At 41.2% G+C, this 27,450-nt stretch overlaps 1 protein-coding gene across 7 annotated transcripts in view; it reads left to right on the top strand.

Moving 5' to 3' along the window:
• Positions 1–27,450, top strand: part of LOC121271729 (activating transcription factor 7-interacting protein 1-like) — a 183,916-nt gene that overhangs the window by 47,637 nt on the left and 108,829 nt on the right. The window contains exon 1 of one of the 7 annotated variants that reach the window (XM_041177927.1): positions 25,995–26,014. The exons of the other annotated variants lie outside the window; for them this stretch is intronic. The gene's annotated coding sequence lies outside the window, so the exon portion shown is untranslated. Of the gene's footprint in view, positions 1–25,994; positions 26,015–27,450 lie in introns of those variants that run through there. 7 annotated transcript variants of the gene reach the window in all.

Raw genomic sequence — 27,450 nt, 5'->3', positions numbered from 1 at the left:
GCACTTAGTCTTGTTCGCCCATCTCCCCTCTGCTTGCTGACCTATATTGGCTCCTGCCTCAAATTTAAAATTCTCATCCTTGTTCTCAAACCCTCTCTGTATCTCCCTATCTCAGTAAGCTCTAACAACCCACACCCTTCTAGTTGTTTGTGCTCCTCTAATTCTGGCCTCTTTCGCATTCTCCATTTTAACTGGTTCATGATCAGTGGCTGTGCCTTCAGCTACCATGGTCCTAGCCTCTGGAATTCCCTCCCTAAACCTTTCTCCCTTTTCTTTGTTCTGCTTCTTTAACATGCTCCTTATACCCTACCCCTTGACCAAGCTATCTGTCATCTGTTGCATGATCTCTGGCCAGTGTCAAGTTTTGTTTTATAATGTTGCAGTGCAGCACCTTGGGACATAAGAGTGGTATATAATTACAAGTTATTGTTTGATCATCACCAGCCACATTGACTTCAAGTCTTATTATCTAACACAAATCAAATTGTAGTCCTATCTTAGTTCTTTCCTTTCCCATTGTATTCACCCAATTCTTGCATACCATAACTTTCATGTGAAGCTCTGATGGCAGCACTTTTTTTTAATATGTCAATATTTTGAACTCATTCTGTAGCCATTGTTTTGAACTATGGTTGTGTGTATATATATATATGCAACCTGGCAATTGTCAACAGTTTGCACCATAATTTTCAATGTGGAGCACATAATGACAGCTAAATAGCAATATAGTAAAAGAACATGCACTTCACAATCCAAGGGATATGTATACAGGTATCTTTCTTCAAAGAAATCTCGATGGGAGACCTTGGAAGATTTGGAATACTACTGACGTCATTGGTGTCCATTATTTAAATAACTCTCATGGGGGCAATGGGCACTAAAACTTAGAATTAGCATCTTTTTTAAAGCGGATAATGATTAAAATGCAAGCTTTGAATTAGGTGAGACTTTGAGGGGGTGGAAAGAAAGGAATTGTTCAACCTTTCTGTGAGTAAGTGCTCATAAAAGGTATGTGGGGCTATTGGGGAAGGTGCAGGAAGAGCAAGCCCCATTTGTGAATGGGTTTTAGGGGTTCCACAGCCAAAACCAGTTGATCTTTCACTTCCGTTCAAAGTGTTGTTGATTTTTCTTGTACATTTTGTTTTCTTTGCTCTAGCACCAAAATATATCCAACTTCAGTAAACACTGGTTGCAATCTTTTTGAAACTACCTGAAAATTATTGACTAGATAAACATAGAACTAACTTGTTTACCCAATGTGTGCTGTCAGCACAGAACTTTACCTACCCACAACAGAGGTCAGGGAATTTCGGGTGAGGCCCCCGCAATATTTTTGACCATTAATTTTATCATGAAATGCTGACAGGCAAGTCTGCACCAGTGGTGAAGGTTTAGAAAATCTCTGTAGGCCTTACCTGTTTCTTCCATCTGGTGCTGCAAAGACTGTCTGTAAAATTGAAAAATGTAATGTATGACAGTGGAGGCAGAACTGTGCATGATTTACTAGTATTCTTAGGGGAGAGTGAGATTCTTTTTTTTAATTGCTTTTTTTCTCTGCATTACAACAGTAATAATCTGTATAATAATTGGTCTCCTGTGTTCTCCTCAGACCAAAGCAGCTGCAGTTTGAATTGTTGCCCTTGTGACTCCTGATTTACTTTAACTTTTAACTGGCTGCAGCTCGAAAAACGCTACCTTCCCTTGGTTCATTGATGGAAATCTCTCAAAGCTACCTCATTGAAGTAAAATATTTACATTAAATGGTAAAATATTACTATTGTTTAATATAGTGCAAATACAACTTTAAAGGCGTCAGCATTGGTGACACCTACAATACTAAAACTATTATTTGATTCTAGACTGCACAAGGATTGCAATTGGGAAGATCTGTTCATCAATTTTTCAGAATTATGACAGTGAAAGTGGCATGGCTATTCAGGAAAGGGAAATTTCAGAGCAAGTGATGGAATTTAAGTGAGTTATCATCTGCGTTGAACCTTATTACCTCTGGATTTAGATGCATCCATGTGATCAGAAGTGGAACGCAGCTCATTAAATTCTTGCTGTGCCAAAAGAGGAAAATACATTAGGGCACCCACTTTTACACACAAACCGTGATGTAAAAAAGGACCGATGTGCAGAAAACTACATCCATGCAGCGGGCAATCTCATTATCCTTTGACACAAAGTTGACCATGTTCATCATCTGGGGTGTTTGGTAAGGTTCTGCTGGGTAGGTAAGTGACTGCTAAATCCAGTCTGCACCCAGAAGGTTCTGCTGCAAATAGGAGAAATTTAGTAATCCAAATTTAGTGTTGCATTTGCAAACCTCATTAGTCATTGTAAACTATGAAAAACAAAGTTTGTAAATTATGACAAACAGGTCCCCCTCATACCTCAAGAAAAAATATCATACAGAAATATTATTGCTTAACTAAAGGCAGACTCCAAATTGCTGTATTTTAAAATAAATCTGAGCTAACACCTCTCTCTGTGGTAAACAATATACAAAGCTATCTGGAATTGACATCTCCAAGAAGCACTATTTGGCCTATCTGGTTTCACTCTAACACCCTTGCCAGCTTTTATAAATTAATCGCATCAGAACCTACCTTGTGCTAATACACGCAAGAGTTAGTAGCTGGGAGAGAAGATAAGAATCCTTATTTTTGTTTGTTGAGCCATTAAAGGAGTTTCGCATCATATATGCATAGTTCTAGATTGTGAGCAAACAATTCAACAGACCATCCAAAGGGCTGCTTTTTCATCCCAATTGCTTTGGGTGCAAAGCTTGATTAATATTATGGGGATATGTCTACCAGCAACCTCTTCAATCTTGTATTGATTTTCTTCTTGGAGTCCCAGAAAAATTGAGAAAAGGAATGCACTTTTCCTGTACCTTCCAGTCATTTTGATTGTCTCTGTTTCCAGTCGAGGAGGACGAAGAAGTTTTCACAGAACATCTTTGCTATAGGAGCATATTGGAGATTTCTTTGAAGAATCAAAGAATAACCACTAAGGTTTTCGATACTTGGAACAGTTGGAACCCAAATAAATATACTATTAGTTAATTGTTGCATTCTTTTGATTCTGTGTAAATTTCCTTGTAAGTAAATTTGATAATTTAGTTTTAGGATAAATGGACCCAACAATGGTATTTTCTTCTTCATCTTTCAGAGCAGTCAGAGAATGTGACATCCATGATTAGTGCAAAATACTGACTTAAAAGGATAACTGGGCACTGTGGCACATTTAACCCATTTAGATCACGAGTTGGAGAGCAAATTTCAATTCATAGTCTGTTTATAGAAATTGTCTTTGAGCTATGTGTATGAACAAAAATGTGTTGTTGAGAGGGAGCCCATATTGTAACACTAATAGAAGAAAACATTGATCTGAAGAAAACTTCCACAAATTGCATTAAGTTTTGTACTGATTTATTGCTGAAAGAAGGAGGAATTGTCTGTGATTGACTTGCCGAATCACTTGCTGATGACAGAATGGGCACAGATTGTGGCTATTATGGATGGCTGTACCGCTGGAAGAAGGAAACTGGACTGCATATGAGCTGAATGAGGAAAGTAAGTGTTTTTTTCACTTGCTCCTCTTTTGGAAAGTGCATGACCTCCCCTTTGTGGCTTTGAGGTTGACTTCCCACCATAGAGGCATTTGTTATGAACCAATGACTTGCAACAACACAGTATAGCACAGTAATGTGCATAGGTGCTTGGCAACATGACTGCTATTGACATTTTGAATTGATATTGGCAAACTATTATCTCATCCAAATTGCACTGTAGTTGGAAGCTTCTACTCTGAGACACCCTTTTTTGTTTTCGTCTGCTTTGAATGCTAAATTTTAAAAGATAAGTGTGTTGACAGTTGAAGAGTTTGAAAGTCCATGTCTTGTAGGTTTGTAAGTTTTAATAAATTGAGGGACTCCAATCATGAAAGATAATTGTAATTTGCCAATGAACTTTTGTTTGGAATGCTCATACCTTAAGATTAACTACCTCAGATTGCTCCTTGGTTAACCAGCAAGTTCAAAGGGACAATCATCATAAGCACCAGTTTTCCAGTGCTCTTCAATTTCTGTTTTCCTACATTTACAGATAGATGGATCAAGGTCCATAAGCAGCAGTAACATCTCACTGAGATTTTGAGAAATGTGAAAAGAACTACAAAGTTGACTCAATTGTGCTATGTAGTATCTTGTTTATCTCTATGTTTATGTTGTTTTTATGTCAGCTATTATGTAATTATTGATAGTAATTTGGCATGTACCTATAATGTGACCATTTTCAGCTTAATTCTTGATCAGGTGGCCTTTGGTATGTAAACTGAGAGTTAAGTTCCTTCCTACCATAAATGCAGGGTAAACCAATACAACAACTTCCATTTGTATACTGAAATACAAATGTAGACTCATGTTTAGAAAAATGTTTTTCTTACTACAGTTACATATAAAAATTACTAGAATTACATAAAGGGATATATGGCACAGAAACAGGCCATTTAGCCCAACCAGTTCATGCCCGCATTTATCCTCCACTCGAGACTCCTCCCATCTTTCTTCCTCTAAATCCTCTTTACTTTCTCCTTCATGTGCTTGTCTAGCTTCTCCATAAATACATTTATTCGCTTCAACCACTCCCTGTGGTGGCAAGTTCCACATTCTCTCCACTCTTTACCCAAAGAAGTTGCTTCTGAATTCCCTGGTGGATTTCTTGATTGTCTTATATTGATGACCTCTAGTTACGCTCTTCCCCAGGAGCGGAAACATTCTCTCTCTATACGCACTCTCGAAATCCTTCATAATTTTAAAGATCCCTATTCAGTCACCTTTTTTATCAAGAGGAAAGAGATCCAGCCCGTTTGTTCTTTCCTAACGTGTATACTCGCACATTTCATATTTTAAATCTTCTCTGCACCCTCTCTAATGCCACTGCATACTTTTTATAATAGTGGATAGAAAGAGCGCAGGGGATCCAACAACTCTCATATACCAATAACATGCATGGATTCTTCAGCACTGACAATCTATGCCCACACACAAGGGCCCATCCTGCTGAGAACCAAGCATGGAGGGGAGCTCATCAAGGATGGGGAGGCATTTGCATGCTGGAGAGAACATTTTCCAGAACTTCTCAACCAAGGCTCTGTCTTTGACTTGAAAGCTCTCAACTTCATTCCTTAGTACCCCATCCAGCTCTGTCTTGGTGCTACCCCGGCCTGGAGCAAGGTTCACAAACAAGAAGGCCCTGGAGCAGACAGAATCGCTGCTGAAATTCTGAAACACAGTGGAGATACAGTCCTGACACAGCTGCTCAACCTTCTACCCCTCATCTGTGAAGAAAAACACATGCCAGGGGAATCTTGCGTGCTGTGATTATGACTATAGCCAAAAATGGAGACGAGTACGATTGTGGTAACTATTGCTGTCCGCCATGGAAAGTTATTGCGCGGATCATCCTCAACTGCCTCCTCCCAGTGGCCAAGGAATTCCTTCCAGAATTGCAGTGTGTTTTTCATCCCATCAAGAGGCACCACAGACATAATCTTCAATGTGTGGCAAATTCAAGAAAAGTGCGAGGAACAGCATTAACTTATGTTCATGCCTCTTTTCAAAAGCTTATGACCCTTTTCAACTACGAAGGCTTATGGAGTATCCTCCTCTACTTTGGCTGCCCTCTGAAATTTGTCACCATCTTCCTTCATGCCATGCAAGCTGTGATCCTCACCAAAGGAAGTACCACGAATCCTAATCCAAAATCACAGCAACCTCAGTCATAGAGCTTCAGTACGCAGATGATTGTGTGCGATCTCAAACTGAATTCCAGGTCATTGTCAATTCCTCCTTTCAAAGCATATAAGAGAATTGACCTTTCACAAAACACCTGGAAAACTTAAGATGCTCGAACCAGCACTCTTAGCACAGCATTTTTGTCCGTCGGTTAAGGTCAATGGTGAGATCGGTGGCATAGTGGTAATGTCACTGGACTAGTAATCCAAATGCTCTTGGGACATGGGTTCAAATCCCACCATGGCAGCTGGTGGAATTTGAGTTCTGTTAGTAAATCTGGAATAACCTATCTGGTTCACTAATGTCCTTTAGGGAAGGAAATCTGCCGTCCTTACCTGGTCTGGCTTACATGTGACTCCAGAGCCACAGCAATATGGTTGACTCATAACTGCCCTCTGAAATGACCTAGCAAGGTCAATTCAAGGGCAATTAGGGATGGGCAACAAATGCTGGCCTTGTCAGCTATGCCCACACTCCATGAAAGAATAAAAAAAAATCCTGGAAAATGTGGACCAATTTCTGTATCTTGGGAGCCTTTCCTCGATATTATGAAATTCATCATCGCCTCCAATGTGCCAGTTTCGGCTGACTGAGGAAAAGAGTTTTTGAGTCTCAGGTTTGAGATCCTAGTCCTAAGGTCGTGCCCTAATGGGCAGTAGTGATCCCTGCATTCCTCTCTGCTTTGGAGACTTGGATAACCTACATCAGGCACCTTGAGCACTGGAGAATACCATCAACAGTGTCTTTGCAAGATCCTCCAAATCCAATGGCAAAGGCAGTCCAACAGCAGCACCCTCCCCCAAGCCAACTTGCCCAGCATTGAGATGCTAATCAATCAAAACCAGCTCTCCTGGATAGGACATGTAGTTCGTGTGCCTGAAGCAACTGCTCTACTCAGATCTTTGTCATGGCAGGAGACTCCCAGGAGGACAGCGCAAGCGCTTGTCCTCAAAAGTATCCTTGAAGAGGTCAAATATCCCTTTGTTGGATCCTGTTCCTAGTTTAGTTGGCCTGATGGATTTGGATTGCACACTTGTTTCGAGATGACCGAGTTGGCACCATAGAAATAGCAGATGAGTGGACAGTTTTTATGTGGAACACATTCAATTTATTTACAAAGGAACTCAGCAGTCACACTAGTGTGCTTACAACTCAAATCCTATCTGTACATTAGACTCTAACTCAAGACTACTCTTACTAACTTCTAAGGTAGCGCGCACTACTCTGCTATTGGATACTAAGATCATGTGATTTTCCATTATACAATCGTCGTAAAGATATATTACACATCAGATTACAACATCGCTGGTTTGTGACTGACCAAAATGGAGAAGGCTCATCCAGAAAGGCGTTGAACACATTGAGACTTCGGGAGCCTGCAGAGGTGACGTTGAGGTGTTAGAGGGAGTGCACAAACCTCCAAACAGTCCATTTATAGAAAATCATAGAATAATACAGCACAGAACCTGGCCACTTTGTCCATTGAGTCTGTACTGGCTCAATCCAGTCAGTCCCACTCACCACCTTTCTCTTCCAAGCATTCATCCAATTCCCTTGAAGGCAAGTGCTGAATTTGTAGCCATTACTCTTTTCAGGCAGTGCATTCCAAATCCTAACCACTGTGCTTCTGGCTCTTCTCTCCTCTGGCTCTTTTTTGAATCTATAATCATTGGCCTTTCAACCATTGAAACCAGTTTCCCTTTATTTACACTAGTTTGTAATCTTAACTTTCTCTGCTGTGAGGATAGCAACCTCAGCTTCTCCTATCTATCCACCTAACTATACTCCTTTTATCCTTGGAATCTTTCCAGTAGTGCTGGAGCCCTCCCAAAGTAGTATTTATGAACTTTTATCTGAGGAAGCAGGTGGTTTTGGGGTTATTAATAAAAAGAGAGGAAGGAAATAATAGAAGAAAATTGATGCAACAGTTGAAACACTGATGGAATTAAAAGGGTGTGTGTGAAGTCAAACAATTTGAATGTGAGAGGAGAATTTCAAGGGGATAAGGTGATTTACCCAACCCTTCAAGCACCACCTGCCCTGCATGTGGTAGTGTCTGCAGGTCAAGTATTGGATTCAACAGCCATCTCGGAAGTCATCAAACCGGAGTGGAAACAAGTCATCCTTGATTCTAAGGAAGAAGTGACCAGTGGTCTAACCAAGGTTCAACTCGAGTTTAGCGTAACTTTCTACTTTTCAATCCTGTCCCTCTAAAAATAAAGCCCTGTGCTTGCTTTATTTTGTTTAATGGTCTTGCTAACCTGTGATGCAACTTTTAGTGATTGGTGCATTTGTGCACTCCAAGATCCCTTTGTTCCTTTGGTCTTGCACCTTCCAATAATAAATGACTGCCCTATTCTCCCTACCCCACATTTATCTGTGTTGAACTTCATTTGCTAAATATTTCCCAATTCTGACTCTCATCTCACCCGCAAAATTTGGTGTCATCAGCAACTTTAAATATTGTATTTTTTTGATTCCAAGGTCCAAGTTAATGTAAATTGCGAACAGCAGTGGTCCCAGCCTTGATACTTGTGGAACACCACTTTCTACCTTCTGCCATTGAATAACTATCTTTTACTCCCACTCTGCTTTCTATTATCAAGCCAGCTGGCAATCTGCCACTTCTCCCCTGACTCCACATTCTCTGAACTTATTCATTGGTCTATTATGGAGCACCTTATCAAAGGCCTTTTGAAAATCTGGATAAATTATCAGTAGGTTACTGCATTGTTGTCTACTTTGTTAGCCCCTCAAAAAATTCAATATGGCTGATCAAGCTTCTGTTTTGAAATTCATGTTGTCCATTCATTATATTTTTCTTTTCTAGATGTTTTTATTCTCTCCTTTTAGTAAGAATGCCATTGTTTTTCCTACCACCAATGTTAAGATTTCTGGTATATAGTTCCCCAGGCATATTCCGTGCCCTTTTTTCAAATACAGGAATTAGGTTAGCTAAACGTCAGTCCTTTGGCACTACACTTTTTTTCTAACAAATTATTAAATGTAGTGATGCTTCTTCTATTGCTTCCTGGTATTATTTTAAAATACATGGATGTAAATCCCAGTTCCAGATGGATTTATCCTCTTTGGGTTCAATTAATGTATTAATTACAATCCCTTTTTTATTTTAAACAGTTATCCCATTACTCATCGTTCAATGTCATGTTTACCTGTTCTGACTCCCTGGTAAATCATCATATTTTCTCTGTCTGAAGGAAGGTCTTTGGCTCATGGTCTTCTCCATGTTTCTGTGTCCTATGCTAGTCTTTTCATTTTCCAGTAACTTCATTCAATTTTTTTTAAGCCATCCAACATTGATATTCTCTTTCTCCCTCTTTTTTTCCTTGAAATCTTGCCTCCATAAAAGTCTCCTCCTAACCTATTTCTTGAGTATTGCTGAGAAAAGACATTTTGCCGAAGCTTTTTGTTTTGCACTCATCAGTACAATTGTAAGAATACCAATGTCAGAGGAAGCAGCAACTTTATACTATGAGAAGAGTGCTGATTAGTTTACAAGTGGGCACTGGTAGAGCTGTTGCCATGGAGAATGCACCAGGCACCAGTTAATGGTGGCTGACAGTTAACTGCCAAGCATTATTTGACATTTAAACCAGGCAGCCTAACTCTGGTCAAGGCATTGCCCTGAAAAATGAACCAGTGAATGGCTATCAGTGTGTGTACATTTTCTTTCTGTCTGCAAAGAACAGGCCCCTGTGTATTAATATATGTAGCTTCCAGTACATGTGAATGTGCCACACTGCGCCCAGTCGATAATCTTAAATTGGTTGTCGGCGTAATTCTTAAACACACTAGGATTATTACTCTCTCCTCAAAGTTGTTGCTTCCCCTGACATTGGTATTCTTGCGATTGTCCTGATGAGTGCAAGATGAAAAGCTTTGTCAAAAATGTATTTTTTTTTCAAGGATACTCAAATTCTGCACTACCAAACAGCTAGTCTGTTTCCTCTTAAAATGTGCCCTGCCCAGCCTCTCTGCTTTTTCTGAAAAGTTCAGCAAATATTTGTTCACTCTCCTCAGCACTTAATCTCTTGCTACTTTTTCGGTCCAATTCATCCTTTTCATTCCCCTCCAAACCTGCATTTCAAAGCTATTTAGCAATTTTTCTCCTCTTTCCATAAGGTACAATCTTTCATCTTTACTGAAACCACTCCAAATCAAGCTCTTCATCAGACACTTTGAGTTGTTTATTCAACTTTCTGGTTAACAACTGTCTTACTAAATTCAGTCTTTCTCATTGCTATCCTTGCTCTTATTTCTTTGCACCTTCCACCTGCAGATATCATACTTCCTAAATATGTGAATTATTGCACCTTTTCTAGTTTTCCTTCTATAAATAGATGCATATTTCTTAAGGATTTTGAGAGATGCATCACTTTGGTCTTGCTAATATTTACTTTCCTTCCAAAGTTCATGCAAGCTATTACTGGTCCATCAACTAGTTCTTGTAATCCTCCTCTTGTAATCCCTGCTACAAATGCTTTGTCATCTGCAAATCTAACTGATGGATAAGGGCCCTCCACAATGTCCAGTCCGCTACACACTTCTCCCTCTCAGAGCTATGATAGGGTTTGCCTTGTCCTCACCTTCATATTCAATGGATCATCCTCAGTCATTCTCACCAGCTCCAGGGTAATGCCACCGCCAATCACATCATCTGCCCTTTGATTTTAGCATTCCAAAGGGATTGTTCCCTCTGCAGCACCCTAATCCACTCCTCAGTCACTCCTAACATCCACTCCCTTCCTTCCAGCACCTTTCTGTTAAAGTGCAGACACGCAACACCTGCCCTTTCTCCTCCCTTTGCACCACCCAAGGCCCCAAACACTCTCAGTGAAACCATGTATTTCTCTCAATTTGGTATACTGTATTCTCTGCTCGTGATGAGGTCTCCTCTACATTGGATGACTGTTTTGCAGAAAACCTCTGTTCAGTCCGTAAGCATGACCCTGAGCTTCCTGTCTCTTGTCATTTTAATACTCCACCTTACTCCTGCTCTGATCTTTCTGTCCATGGCCTGCTACACAGTGTTCCAATGAAACTTGATGCAAGCTGAAGGAACAGCAACTCATCTTTTGTCTTGGCATCCTACAGCCTCCTGGACTCTGTGTTGAGTTCAGAAACTAGATCATAACCCTTGCCTCCATTTTGTGCTATGTTTTGTTTTATTTGCAGGCTTGTTTGTTTCTTTATTTCCATGTTGCATTCAAAAGGTTGTTATATTGCCTGGACACAACCTATACCAATACTCTTTGGCTTTTGCATCAATCTTTTATTATCTCTTCTGCCTTCCACCCTATCACAGGCATCTCTTTTGTTCTTCCTGTCTCTGGAATTGAAAGTTAATCTCAGTAACGGTGACAGTGAAACTATCATTGATTTGATTGTCGTAATTACCATCTGGTTCACTAATGTCCTTGAAGGAAATTTGCATTCCTTACCTGGTTTCACCCTACATGTGATTCCGGATCCACAGTAATGTGGTTGAATCTTAACCGTCCTCTGGAATGGCCTGGCAAGCCACTCAATTCAAGGGTAATTGAGGATAGGTGACAAATGCTGGGCTTGCCCAAGACACCCACATCCCATTTGAAAAATAAATATTTTTAAAATTGCCCTTCTAGCTTAAAAACTCGTCTATTTCGATATTTTCTTCATTTCTGATGAACGGTCATTGACCTGAAACATTAACTGTTTGTCAGTTGCTGCCTGACTTATTGAGTATTTCCAGCATTTTGTTTTTACTCCTTTTTATTGAATCGCTCCTTCAGAGGGCCAGCCCAGACATGACCAGCTGAATGGCTTTCTGTGCTGTAACCATTATGATTTTGTGCTTGAAAAATATTTTACTTCTGGGAGATAGTCTATGGACTTGTAGTTTCCTTGTTTTTGGGCCTTTCCTTTTGGGTGATGGCTTGATCTTGAAGGCAATAATGGCTCAAACCAGCCTGTGGTCAGTTTAACAGCCTGCACTGGGCAAAACTTTGTGTAGTATGTCCCAAAGGTGCACCAAAAGGTGTCGGTACTTTTGATTGTGGGTGCCTACAGGCGATCTTGAATCTGGCTTCCTGTTGGAATAGAGAATGAGTGGTATTGAGTTCATACTTTAAAAAGAGTGCTTCAAAAGAAACACTCCTGCTGCAATAAATTATTTGCATACCCTGATGAGTAGGCTACAAATGCTGCAGAAGAAGAAGCCTGCAGCACTCTGCAAACTAACTTCTGAGTCACCCAAAAAAACTGGTGGCCGGTGTTGAGTGGATACAAATGCAGGTGTGGGAGATGCGATCCTTCTACGAAGGTTTGAGATCTGTATATGGCCCTTCATACTGGGTGCAAGCGCCACTAAATCTTTGGATGGCACAACCCTGGTCATAGAGTCCCACTGATGGCAAGAAAAGAGCCTATTTGGTGTAGGAGATTTCCATGGCAAAGGGAAGTGAAGCCGGAGGTGGATGAACCACCAAACTTTGAAGAGATCGAGACCGCTACAATGCAACTAAAATCGCACAAAGTCACAGGAGTAGATGGAATTTCTGTCGAGGTCTAAAAGTGGCAGGGGATTTGATCCTTGACAGGCTTACAGAGCTGTAGCATGCTGGGAGAAAGGGAAAGTGCTTCAAGTTGCATTGATTCTCCCTCCTCAGAAGTAAGGGAGAGAAGTCTGACTGTTCAAACTATCTTACTCTCTATTGCAGGTAAAATCTTGGCCAGAAGTAACAGCGATTTTCCAGAACAAGCTTGGAAAGACTCCACAGAGACCCGATTCTGTGTATTGATATTAACCCAGCAGAGCAGTGGGAACAGTTCCATTCTACAAGAAACAACTGCAGAATTGGTTGGCTTCTCAAATAGAAGAAACCACGATTAAATTGATGAAGATGAGGTGTGGCACTATCAATATGTTAATGGGATAGATTCAAAAAAGATCCAGCAATCCCAAACTGGACCTCGGTGAGGCGCTGTGGACCATCAGCAGCAACAAAACTGCATTCAACCACAATCTGTATCCTCACCCCCTGACATATCTTTCACTCTACTGCAGGTCGAGTATCCGTTAACCGAAATCCTCGAGGCTGATGTTTTGGATTTTGGTTTTCAGTTACAGGCCTAATTGCACTTACTTGCAGACAAACAACTAGGCTTCCTGCACTAAAGTTAGGTGTGGTCTGTAAAGTTTGTGCCAGCTCAGTCAGGGCCTTCCCATGCTAAAGGTCAGTGCATTTGGTGAGATTTGTGCTGGCTGTGGCTTGGGTCAGGGACTACCGGCGCTAAAGATCGATGAGGTTCAAAAAAGTGCAGTTTTTTGATGTGTTTGGTTTTTGGATTTATGGGTAAAGGATACTCGACCTGTATTACCATCAAGCCAGGGAATAACCTTCATTCAATTAATTGTTCAGAAGAGCATGCCAGGAGCAGCACCAGATACACCTAATAATGAGGTGCTAACCTGATGAAGCTAAAGCACAAGACTACATCTGTGCTAAGCAATAGAAGCAGCATGTAATAGGGCTAAGTGAATCCCACAACTAACGAATCAGATCTAAGCTCTGCAGTCCTGCCATATCCAGTCGGGAATGGTGGTGAACAATTAAACAATGAATTGGAGGAGGATGATCCACAGATATCCTCATTAACAATGTCAGTGCAAAAGACAAGACTCGAGCATTTGCAACTATTTTGAGCCCAGAAGTGCCATTGATGTTCTGACTCTGCCTCCTCCTGAGGTACCCAGCAGCACAGATGCTAGTCTTCAACCAATTTGACTCACCCCATGTGATATCAAGAAATGGCAGAAGGCACTGGATACAGCCAAGGCTATGGCCCCTGAAAACATCCCAGTTGTAGTGTCAGAGTTGTGGTCCAGAATTAGCTGTAGCCCTAGCCAAGCTGTTTCAGTACAGATACAACATTGATATCTACCCAAAAAAGTGAAAAAAATTCCAGGTATGTCCAATCCACAAGGAGAACACACTCAATCCAGCCAGGTACCATCCTTTCAGTTTATTCTCAATCAACAGCAAAGCAATATCAAATGGCACATAGCAATAACCTGCTAACTGATCATCAGTTCGGGTTCCACAAAAGCCACTTGGCTCCTGACCTTGATTACAGCCTTGGTCCAAATATTGTCAAAAGAGCTAACCATGGTGTGTTGACAACAAGGCAGTATTTGACTGGCAACAAGGAGCCTTGGCAAAATTGAAGCCAGTGGGAATCTGGTGAATCCACTGTATGTAGACATAACTAGTGCAAAAGAAGATGGTTGTGATTGTTGGAGGTCAAAGCATCTCATTCCCAGGACATAACTGCAGGGTCTTCTCAGTGTAGTGTCCTAGACCCAACCATCTTCAGCTCCTTCATAAATGACCTTCCCTCTATCATAAGGTCAGAAGTGGGGATGTTTGCTGATGATTGCAACTCAGATACTGAAGCAGTCCACGTCCACATGCAACAAGACCCTGGACAACATTCAGGCTTGAGCTGGTAAGTAGCAAGTAACATTTGTGCCAATCTTGTGCCAGGCAATGCCATCTCCAACAATATAACCTAACCATCTCCCTTGACAATCAATGGCATTACAACCACTAAATCCCCCCCACCATTAACATCTGGGGTTATTGACCAGAAACTTAACTCAACCAGCTATTTGAAACCTGTGGTTACAAGAGCAGATCAGAAGCTGGGAATTCTGAGTAATTCACCTCCTGTCTTCCCAAAGAATGTCCATCCACAAGGAACAAGTCAGGAGTATGATGGAATGCTCCCTTGCCTGGATGAGTACAGCTCCAGCAACACCCAAAGGTTGACACCATACAGGACAAAGCAACTTGCTCATTCACTCCCTTCAGCTGCACCATTGGCACATAGTGACAGCAAGTGTGCACCATACACAAGATACACTGCAGTAACTCCCATGGCTTTTTTGACAGCACCTTCCAAACCTGTGACCTCTACCATTTAGAAGGTGCATGGGAATGCCACCACCTGCAAGTTTCCTTCCAAGCTGCACACCATCTTGACTTGGAACTATATCTTGTTCTTCCACTGTCACTGGGTCAAAATCCTTAAACTACCTTCCTCATAGCACTGTGGGTGTACCACCTATTCGAAGCACTACAGTACTTCAAGGTGGCTCACCAGCACCTTAAAGGGCAATTGGGGGCAACAATTGCTGGCCTTGCCACCACTGCTCACCTTCCATGATCAAGTTTATTTAAAAAAGCATTCATTCCTTGCTAGAGTATGGTTTCAGAGTGCCTGACACCCAATTTCCATGATTGGCTCAAGTGTCAGCAAACTGTTCAGCTGGGCAGCTGCTCCCATGAGTGTTTCTTTATTTTTAACCATTTTCTTCCCCTCTTTCTCTCTGTCAGCTGTGATCAGTTGATAGCACTTGCCTGAGTCGTAAGGTTCCAGGTTCAAGTTCCACTCCAGGGTGTTAGTACAGAAATCAAAGCTGTCACATGCCAGTGCAGTACTGAGAAAGCGCTGCAATGTTGGAGGTGCCATCTTTTGAATGAAGCATTAAACAGAGGCCCAAACTGTCTGCTCAGGTGAAGGATCCCACGGCACTATTTTGAAGAAGAGCCGGGGAATTATCCCTGGAGTCCGAGCCGATATTTATCCCTTAGCCAACATCTCTTTCTCAAAATCTGGTCATTCATTGCCAGCCATGTTTCTTGATTTGAGGATGATGTCTACATAAGGTTGCGAGTTTCTTCCAAGGGTCTTCCTGTGACTGAGTAAGCTGGTTTTTCAACCTGCACATAGGGCAGAGCATCCCACAAAGTAGTGGGATCCAGGGTGCTGTTACTCTGCCTCAGCAATAATACATTGGAACTAAGCCATAATGCAGCTTAATGGACAAGTTGTTGCTATTCTGAGCAATTGGTAGCAAGCTCCTAGTCATTATCAATGCCAACACATGTCAAGTAGAGCTTCAGTGTGTTTGAATCATTTTCCTTATCCTCCCTGGTATGTTGATCATTTGAGAGTTGTGAACAGGACCTGCTGGGGGGCTACTTTCAGCAATGTGGGCGCAGTGGCTATTATCACGTTGCTAATTGTGGGAGCTTGTTGCACACAAACTGGCTTCTACAGTGACTACATGTCAAAAAACACTTCATTGGCTGTGAAGTCCTTTGAGATGCTTGGTACCTGTGAAAAGCTTTAGATAAATGCAAGTCAGTTTTCTTTTCCCTACTAATCCTGTAGTTAGTAATTAGTCAGATAATTTTCCCCTCCTTAGACTAGGGGTCTTGGTCAGCATTCCTAAACACAAGAATCAGAACAACAACAACAACTTGCCTTATTTTAGCATCTTTAACATAGTAAAATGTCCCAAATCTGTGCACAGGAAGGTTATCAAACAAAATTTGACGTGATGCAATGCTCATTGGATCTCCTATCGTTGTCTGGATAGGATCAAGTAACTCAGCAAATATACTGAAACCCAAGACCAGCCATTCGCAGTCTTTAAGATGTACCGCATGTCAATCATTTGTCTGAACTCCACAAATCAGTTAACATATTGCATCATTCAACAGGGTGGGAGGAGGTCACTTTTTGGAGTCACTGCCTTTACCAGAATTGGGTCTTAATTGAGCTGTTCCTTTAATGTTGCTTGGTATTCTCTTTTTCCATCATTGACAATGTTACAAGCACAATTGTGTGCTGTTCTTAACATTTTTGCATTCTTTTATGTTATGAAATCAGTAGTTATCATGTTGTATTTTTGAAAAAAACACACCAGTTTTGAAGATTTGGATTCCCATTTTTGATTGAGAGCTGTTATTATTATTACTTTGATTAAATTGCTTCCAATTTTGGGGAAGTTTATTGACAGTTAAATATAGCTACCAGAAAGATTTTTGAGATCTTGTCCAATGACTGATAGTGAAAACTGAACTCTGTTTAGCACCAGTTTCGAGAAATGCACAGTCTGTTCCAAGCTACCCTGCTGATCTTGTCATGAATGTTTTAAAATGTTGGAAGGAGATCTTGGAGGACAGGGTAACACTGGCCAATATTATATGACAACAGACCTTAGAGCGCCTACACCTCGTTGACAAACAAGAGTCACAGGTCAGAGATTAAAGCTTTGCAGATTTGGGCTACCTTTGGAGTATTTGAGACCTGGAGCGCTATTGAGGTATTCCCCGTTAATGAAGAGGACTACAATAAAATACTTGGGATCTAATCTCTCGAATGTCCCCAGCTCTTGATCTGAACTGTCAAAATTGACCAACGTATAACTTGGAGTAAGTACTTGATACGTTTTGCAGCCTGGAATCCCAGTTTCAGCTTGGTCTCCTTATCAAAGCCTCGGCTGGCACTTTGAGAGGAATTCTTGATTACTGCAACTGAGTGGCATACACTGAGGCTTTGGTCATCTTCCAAGCATGAATGTTGGCCATTGGTCCGTAACATCTGTCAATGCTGCAGCTAGATGAGCAAAAGGCAAATCAGTAAGGTGTGATATAGTAGAAAGCTTGATTATCTCACAGCAACAACAAAAAGATTTCACAACCCATATGGTTAAATTGGTTAGACTGTGTTTGTGTCGTGGCTGAAGGGAAAGAATGTTCTGTGAATACTGGCCTCTGATGCTAGACCCCTACATGATAAGGTGCCAAGTGATGTCATTCCATCTACCAAACAATTTGTTAAGTCGACATTTCAACTTGATTGGCATTGTACCACATACAAGATGCATTGCAGCAACTCGGCAAGGCTCCTTCCAAATCCTCTACCACCTAGAAGAAAAGGGCAGTCGATGCATGGGAATGCCACCACTTGCAAATTTCCCTCCAAGCCACACATCATCCTGAGTTGCAATTATATTGTTCCTTCATTGCCACTGGGTAAAAATCCTGGCACTCCTTGCGTAACAGCACTGGGTGTACCTACAACTCTCTGATTTTACTTCGCTGGAGATAGGAGAAGACAGGTTTTGGAACTTACCAATTATTTTGCATGTGTCTATTGAATAATATCCTGCCAAATGAGCGATTCTACATGTTTTCATGAAGCTTTTCTTGTGTTGCTGATGTACACCGAGGTGCTGAATACCTGGTTCCTGTCTTGAGTTTTACAGCTTCAGTTGTGACTTGGCTCTTAGTGATAAGGTTCTGAGTTGCAGTCCCATCCCAAGACCCGAGCACAAAAATCAAGGCTGATGCTATAGTCCAGTACCGAGTTGTCGGAGGTACCATCTCTTGGACAAGATATTGAAGCAAGATGTCTGGCCCCTCAGGTGGCTGTAAAAGATCCTATGGCACTATTTTTGAAGAACAGGGATGTCATCTCTGGTTCCCTGGCTAACATTTTCCCTGAAACAACACTACAAAAGATTATCTGGTCATTACCGCATTACTGTTTGTGTGAGCATGCTGTGCACAAAGTGGCTACTGTAGTATCAGGGGGTTTGGGACTGGGGGGGGCTAATGTGGGACTGGGGAAACAGCACTGTCCACATTATGGTTTAGAATGTCACATGGGAGCAGTAGAGTGTAGGAGAGAGTCTGGAGTTAGAAGTTATGGAGATACAGTCAGGACTAGGTGCTATCATTCATAAATAGTTATTGTTCAACCATACAAGCCTCTAGAACTCTACAGGAGACAGCATACAACCTTACAACGTGGCAGCAGCAGGTGAAGGACCCCAAATCCCTAAGAACAAAGTAGTAAAGAAACTGCAGCCTGACATGAGAGAAGTGCACCTAACTTGAAGACCTCATATACACAGCTGGAGATTGCCTAAGAAGCTCCATTACAGGTGTGGAGGCTGAAGGGCAGAAGAAAGATGCACTGTGCAGTGTATAAAGATTCCAGTAGAGTACTTGAAGGTCTGTTGTGAGACCCAATCGAAAGCCGAGTTAAAGGACCTAACTGGACCGCAAAAGGGTAAGCAAGCTCCAAAAAAAGGCTGAATTGGATGCAATAATCAGGAAGCACTGGCAGACCAATCATTCTTCAAGTGGCGCTCATTAAAACACTGAAACCGGTATCCAGAGTCAGCGCCATAACACCGTGCACAAATGGAAAAAAAAATTAAGTTAGAGCAAAAAATTGGTTTCAATTCTGTTCTCCAAGCTTAGGAAAGTAACCAGCTGGCCAAAACAATCGTTCAAAGCTGTGATGGGAGCCCGCCCTATCTCAACAAGCACAGGAAGAGAAAGCAAAACCATTACTGCAGTGCCATTTCCCAGCTGTGAATGGTAAGTCAACAACGTCAGATCAAATAAAGCAGATGGAAGTGCTGGACCAGGTGCAAAATTGGGTGTACGGGGAAGATTTTTAAGATAGATGATAACAAGAGGCTTGTATAAGAAAATAGAGGCTGAACAAGTGAATACACTTGTTTTCAGCCAGTCCAATCACAGATGACATAATTGCAAGACAAGGATTAAATTAATCATCCAAAAACTTAAGTATTTGACACGTACTTTAAGATAAGAAATAAAATTTTGGAGTAAGCAAAATTTAATGAATCTAAAATCTGGGGCAACCTGTAGTCTCTCAAATTAGTTATACAGATTAGCTGAAAGCTGTGACTATGATGACCTTTAAGTCGGAGCTCAGAGAGACCAAATAGTATTGGGAGTGTCTGATTTTATGCTTTCTGATGTACAGCAATCTAAAGAAGATCTGACTTTGGAAATGGCCATCCAAATTGTCAGTAGGAAATCTGCCAGTTAAACCGATCCATTTTGCATGGCAAAGTTATCCCATGGTACAGAGCAACCCCAACAGTCCAGTTCATAAACCAATAAAAGGGAAAGGAGACTCCAGGACAAGGAAAGCAATATCCAAGCAAAACACTAGATGGTGGCAGACCATGTCAGCACTGTGGCGCCAAAAGACATTGCAGGCACGAGCATTGTCCAGCAGCACTGTGCAGTGCTTTCACTGCAACCACCTGGGGCCCTTTGGAAAGATGTGTAAGTCTAAAACCTTGATGTGCAGAGGATCACAAACAAGTCCATGAAATAGATGAGCCACACCAAGAAGTGCAACAATGCTGCTTCGGTGAAATTAAGGATCCCAGATTCACCTTTTGAAATGCCGACATACTTGTAAATGGTCACCGTATGAATTTCAAATTAGACACAGGAGCCAGTCCTGTTGGGTAAGGAGTCATGGCTCGTGAAACAGTATATGAAGCTATCCATAACACAATTTTATAGGGACCTGGAGACATCAAGCTCCATGTCAAAGGTACTGTGCAAGCTGCTCTCCAATTTAAAAACAAACATATGGGAGACGCTGGGTGTTCCACAACCAAGAATTTTCTTTCCTGAGCAGGAAATCCTGTGTCCACGTCTACCTCATTCAGAAGATCAGGATTAACCAGCAACGATTTGGTTCAGATTTCAAAAAGGATGCTCCAAAACTTTTGACTGGGCTGGGATGACGGATGAAGACTTGTATGCAGCATAACACAGAAATGATGCCAAACCCATGTTTATATTGTACAACAGCAACTTGATAAAATGACTTAGATGTAACTCAGCTGACAGAATGGTGTTCTGGAATGGTCCCAGTTCTGAAACTAAACTGGGCCATTCGTATCTGTGTTGACCTGACGCAACTTAACAAGGCAGTGGCAAGGGAAGTTCACCCTAAACTCTCCAAGAGCACAATGTTCTTGAAACTTGATACCAACAGTGGCTTTTAGCAGGTTCTTTTAGATGAGAAATCTAAGTTGCTGACAACTTTTATAGCTCCCATTTGGCAGATTCTGCTTCAGACATTTACCCTTCAGCAGTACCTTGGCATCCAAGATTTTTCAGTGTACCATTTCTGCCATGTTATAAGGACTGAAAGGGGTCATCTGCCATATGGATATTGCCTTTGGTCATGGTCCGACTGTCAAGGAACATGACAGTAGACTCACAGCTATCTTGAAATGCTTCCAGGAAGCAGGATTGACACTGAATGATAAGTGCAAGTTCCCCAGGCCCTCCATTTGGTTCTTGGGTCATATGTTGTGAAGGCATCAGGGTGGACCCATCCAAAACAAAGGCACTTAGTGAGTTTTCAACCCTGTCATCCATTCTAGACCTCCAAAGGTTCACTGGCATGTTGAACCAATTTGTGAAATTTCTGCTCAACTTGGTACAGGTCACAGGCCTTTTTGGAGGCAGAGGCTCTAAGTGTGGTGTTAAGATGCACATCAAGAGCATACATTCTGTCAGGTCAATGCTCGCAACAGATCCTGCTCACTGTCACCCATCCCTGCCAACTACAATTGCAGTGGATGTCTTGTCAACAGGACTAGGGGCAGTTCCAAGAGCAACTGGTGGATGTCATTGACCAGTATATTACTTGTCTAGGGGGCTGTCAGACACAGATGCGTTACATAATTATTGAAAAAAAGGCCCTCACAGTAATGTGGGCTTGAGAAGTTCTCTGACTCTATTGTTGGGCTGAAAGTAATCACCGAGGCAGATCACAAGCCATTGGTCTCACTATTGAACCAGAAAATTTACCAGGATGCTCCCCAGAATTCAGAGACACTGCTTGCGTCTCGTGTGCTTGGCATATGAGATAGTGGATATCCAGGGGAAGCATCGAATGACTGCAGACACACTGTCCAGGGCGACAATCGACCATCCTGCACATGGTCAATCTGGTCGACAAGCTGAAGTCGTATTCCCAGTACATGACAACACAACTGCCAGGGAGCTCCAAAAAGCTTCAACAGGTACACCAGGAGTAGATGCGAGATGGAGTGTGTGCCCACATCTCATTTCTGCCTACGAGGTTGGTCACTGCCGCATCCAGATGGCAATGTTATGAAAATTTACTTCAAACAGCAGAAACACTTCACTGTTATTGATGGACCTGCTATTTTATGATGAATGTTTGGCCATTTCTGTCTCACCCTGGCCCGAGATTCTACAATAAACCCACCAATGCCACTTGGGCATCACCGGTGTAGAGCAGGAGCCCAGTCTGCACTGTGGTGGCCGGGACTATTGAGCGATTGTGTGCGTGCTGTGCAAACCAGTCCAGAAGGGGAGTCCCTTATCCTCATACAGTTCCCTACCAGACTATATTAACTTTTGGGAATGGATCAATTCATATATAATGGCAAGTCCTTCCTCATTATTGTTGATTATTTCTCTCGGATCGAAGAGAAGTGTTTACAAACAACCACAGAGTCGGTCATTAGGTCGTTGATAGAAATTTTGTGATCCATGGCATATATTCATTTGCTATTGAATAATTCACTTTTTTTCTGGAATTGCTGGTTTCAACACCTCATCAGCTCCCCTAGGCATCCACAGTCTAACGGTGAGAGGGAAAGGGGCGTCTGCACTATTAAAATCCTCCTGAAAAATTATGACTTTCTAATGGTGCATTTGACACAGATCCACCCCACTACAATGTGAATTAGCCCCATCAGAACTGCTGATGGGCAGAAAACTTTTTACTTAATTTCTCTGGTAGCATGAGAAGTTAATCCCAGGGTTGGCAGTCGGGGAAATTAATCCCAGGGTTGGCAGTCAGGGACTATCAGGACCGAGAACATTCTTACAGTCAGTGACCAAGCTTCCACTTAAAATAAGAGATGCCATACTAGAAACCAGCCCAGACTAAACAGAGGTGATGGAGAAGGCATTATTGTCCTGAGGGATGAAGATCAACAACATACCCCAAAAGGCACAATCAGTCAGAACAAGAGGAGTCTTCTCCTCATTCCTTGTGACGAACTTCCTATCGTATACTTGAGAAAATCAGACGTAGAAACCCAAATAATTGCAAACCAAGTACTACAACTTCAACTCCAGACCAAGAAAATCACCCCCAAAATAATTGAGACTACCACTCCTCCAAATTTGAAAAGAACGAGATCTGGTAAAGCCTCCAGACTGTCTGAATCTGTAAAGTCAGAAACTTGGGACGAGGAAGGGTAGCATGTAAATATTATTGTAAATACATTTGGGTGAAGACTTGGGGAGGTGTAGTATTAGTGTGTTCGGGACTGTAAAGGTTACTGTGGGACTGGGGAAGCAGTAATGCCCACATTATGATAGAGATAAGTTATTACTATACAAGCCTCTAGACCTCTTCATGAGACAGCATACAACCTTACAACAGCTGACATGTTAACTACATTAAAACTGATGATTAAATACAAGGGACTTGGAACTGAAAGTAGGAGAAACATTAAAAAAAACACTGTGAGACTGGAATTTGAGTTTGAAGCAGAGACAGCATCAACATTTTAAGAATAGGTTGGTTAGGTAATTGAGGGAAAGGGAATGAAAGATGTATAGGACCAGAGCATGCACGTGGGATTAGGACAAACAGCAGATCTGTGGTCTGATGGTATTGAGGTGGCAGATTCCTCATTCAAGTATGTCCAGGCTATAAGTGACTGTCGTCTGTGAGTCTTCATGACTGAGGAGTCCAATGAGAGATCAGCATGGAACTGGAAATTCATGTTGTTTTTGTTGTTGTTTGTACTTGCATTGGTAGCAACAAATGGCTTTGTTTGCAGGTTTATTTTCTTTGTCACTAATGATTGCATAGAATTAGATAGAAATGACGATACTCGGGAAACAGCTGCAGCCGACCGACCCATGAAGAGATGAGCGCTGAAATTTAGTTCAGTGTGCAAGGACCGTCTGCATCAAAATCACAACTACCACCGTGTCCAGAGGAAGGCCAGTGGTAGCACTGTCTTGGGAAAACACTGCAACTGACAGGCCCATGTAGAGGCAATCACTAAAATTTCATTCAGTATGCTTCAAGATCATCTATGTCAAACTTGCAATATCCAACATGTCCAGAGGAAGGCCAAAGGTGGCGCAGTTGCAGAAGTTCCCCAAGCATCAAAAATCCCTTGCATTTAAACGTGTATGTACGTCTATTTGTTCAACCTCTCAACCATAGAGATGGTCTTCTCTATGTATCCTAAGCCCCCCTTCATAATTTTAGATGCTTGTCAAATTACTGCGTAATTCCTCTGTTCCAACATACTCATAATAGGAATCTGCGTTTATGTGGCATCTGTTGCAATGATTTACTGTTTGAGGCAATAATTAAGGCTTTTGGAGAATCTAATTATTGTACATGGATAGTCAACCAGTGGTTATAACCCGTATTGATTTATTTAAAAAAAAATGTAAAATGTAACAGTGTCCCGTTGTTGAGGGAAAAATCTAAAAACCGACTTGGATATCTGGTGCTCTTTTGTGTGCTGCTCTCTTTTTGTGTGATCAAATGTAAATATAGTATTAGGGAAGCATTCCTTTGAGTAACACTTGAGCCTTGGTTGCAATGGACTGCTTGTACTTATGGTTGAGATTTGGGTATTCTTGGTAAATCACAACCCAAAAGGAGCTTGTAGATCACTGTTCCTAACCTTGCATCTCATTACGTAAGGAAGATTGTCAGTCGTCAAATTCCAGTTAGATTTGTAGCATTTGCTGAGGGATGGCATCGTCAAGCCCATTTGAAGCCTTTCCTCGTATCATTGGTTAATTTGAGGCAAACAAATTCTTGACTATGACCACTTGTCTCATTCCTCCTGTTATGTACGCTGAAACAGGAAACCTGGATTGAAGTGGGTATTTTAAGAGCCTAACAACTGGTATGCCTATTGTACTCTGCAGCTGCTCAGTGTACCTGTGAAATGGTTGCAGTTGAAATTTAGGCTGCTGGGTCTAAGGTATCACCTCAAACTGACTGAAGGAGAATTATAAAGGTACATGTAATGGATTCAGGTCCTTCAGTGGTGTGGTTTATTAGCTTTGGACATTAAAGCAAAACGTGTGTATGAATAAAATTATATATCACACATGCATGAACATTTGTAACTATCTTTGCATTCATGTTGTTCTAGAGTGTTGATCAATGCAGCTAGGAATAAAAATAAAAGTTAACAACAGATTTTGCAGTAATTATAATGGCAGCTTTGTTTTAATGCATATGACTATCTGGTAATTACATGGGTTCTATATATGTTGTCCAGAGGGTTAGGGCGTCTGTCTTCCGTCGTGCAGCCAAACTGGTCAGCGCCCCAACAGTTATGTCAGAAAGCACATTTTCAATATCAACATATGGTGCGGCAAGTTAATTTGACTAAGTTCACTAGAAACGCCTGCTGCAGGGAGTGACAGTTTTTTCGTGTACAAGACTATTCATCGAGTAATTTTGATAGCTATGGAGTAAGTAACCTTGAGGCATCCAAGTGAAAATAGGATGACTGCTTTCTAAAAGAGCCATGAATGTTTGTTTGTGATTGGGCACATCTTCAAATGTTAGTGACTCTAACTAATAGTGTTCTATAGGAAAATTTGTGGGGTATGGGTGGTTATGAAAATGGAATATGAAAATGATTCTATACCCTAGATGTTTTCACGTCTCTTTCTCGTTCTTCCTTTGCCACCCATGCTCTTGAATGTACAAGTGTAATTCGTATTTATTGTGGATGGGAGGAGAAGAGACAGCGAGGGAGGCTGTATGTTTATTTGAGGTAATTGTGTTTTTGAATTGCATCCGTGGGCCACTCAGTTAATGTCATAAGGGAACTGTGAAGAACAGGTATAGTATTAGCTGCTGTTTTGACAAATATGGTCTGACCTCATGGCATGTTTAAAGACTAAACGTTGTTTTTCATGGGGAAATTTTAAGGTGATGAGAGAGCTGTTGCATCCAGAATGATATTCTATATGCAGCATGCTATCCCTGTGCAAAGATATGTAGCTTCTTCTAATCGTGTTAATTGATTAGCGAAGCTTTTTCTACTGCAGTGGACAGAGGTGTGTTCGAGTAAACCAGGTTGGGAAAGGGTTTTTTTATTCTTGTGATCGTTTATATTTTAAAAGCAGCCAATTTATGTAACTGGCTCAAGCTATCAGATTCTGATGATTGTCTTCAGATTTCCAGCAATATGTCTCTTTTTTTTTTCACACCCTCCTTTCATTACCATATAATCACCTCCTTTGCCCCTCAGTCTGTTGCCAGGCGAACTTCGCAGGGCTTACTGCTGATTGCTCAGCTCTGAGCAGTTCCTTTATTGGCTGTTGCTGGCTTGATTATGCAGACCTATCAGACAGCAGGTATTCATCCCTCCCCCCACCCAGTGCTGTGACTTCAAAGAAGGTGAGGTCTTTTTGCTGCTGTTGCTGAGACTGAGTTACAAAATGGCTGCAGGGGGCTCCCTCATGGGTATGTCCAGTATTTTTACATTTGTCTTTCCACAATGAAGAAATTTCTTAAAGCTTATTTTCTGGCGCATATATTTTGCAAATTACATTTATCCAAAAATTATGTACACAATCAGGGAAATTTAACTTTGACATAAAAGCGTTTTCCATACTTCAAGATTAGAGCTCTGGCGTGGATGCATCGAACCAGTTAAATAATTAACAAATACAGCAGTTCTGTTATTTCAAACAATGAGGAATTGGGGCAGTGATTATTTCTCCATTGATCCCCATTTTAAAGTAATTTTATCACGTGCAGCAAACAAGGATTGAAAAATTGGAAGAGTATGCATGATGCATCATGGGATGGATGAAACCGATTTAATTGGGATCAAATTTTGGCAGCATTTTTCACTAATGTTAAAATAGTTGGGGGGTGGAAATGGGGAGCAAAGGCTCAACATGGTTAGCTGGGAAAACTTGGCGGATGATTAGTAGCATGATTACCTGTAACCAATGTCCGCTGTTTGTTTTCAGTTACCCCCATCTCTCTAAACTGGTATTTTTATGCTGATTTAACTTTAATTGAGTTTACTGATTCACACTACTGATTCACACAAAGCTGTTAACTGTGAACTTGCTTTTGAAATGGCAGTGATTTAAGATGTTGCTTGCACTATCTTTTTTTCTTGTTTGAGAATTTAATCAGCTTTTGAATGAAGAGCCCTCACTGGCGGATCTTTCGTAATCTAACAGCAAGGCAGGAAAACAGTGTTTGGATTTGCTTTAAGTGAGAACTTAAATGTCAGCATGGAGACATGTGAATTTTTTTCAATTAAAATTTGATTGAATGCATTGCAGATTATGAAAATGCAGATTTCTTAAGCACTCGATTATTTGGCCTTTTTGTGACACGACATATTGCAGGAATTGTTGACTGCAGTAAAATAGATTACCGTAAATAGCCCAGAAGGAAGATTTTTATCTACCAATGATGGCAGGCCTTCCCATGTTTGTGTTGGAGGGCAGATGGATGATCATTGTTTAGCATTTCCCTTTTATCTCCTTCAAATTACAAGGCCAAGATTACAGAATATTTTACAGATTATAGAATAAATTTCACGGTTCTTAACAGTAGCAGAATTCACTTATGACATTAAGATTAATGTTATGGAAATAATCCTTGCCTCATGACCTTTGTCCCATCCAAGGACAAAAAGGAGCTCATCTCCCTGATTGTCTAAATTACTAAGTGAATGTAAACACAATTTATACACTCAAAACGACACCTCATGAGGAAGACTTGCACAAATGTTGGTGAATTGCAAAAGTTTTGAAACAATGATTGGCAATTGCTATATTATGGTGAGCTCAGCTTGAAAGATCTGTTGCATGTTCTGCAGCATTTCACTTCATGTTACCCAAAAGACCTGTTTACCAAATAACAAAATGTGCAAA

The sequence above is a fragment of the Carcharodon carcharias genome, chromosome 31 (assembly GCF_017639515.1).
Source record: "Carcharodon carcharias isolate sCarCar2 chromosome 31, sCarCar2.pri, whole genome shotgun sequence".
Lineage (NCBI taxonomy): Eukaryota > Metazoa > Chordata > Chondrichthyes > Lamniformes > Lamnidae > Carcharodon > Carcharodon carcharias.
Note: the sequence above shows the minus strand (reverse complement) of the source record. Positions and strands in the feature narration are given on the sequence as shown.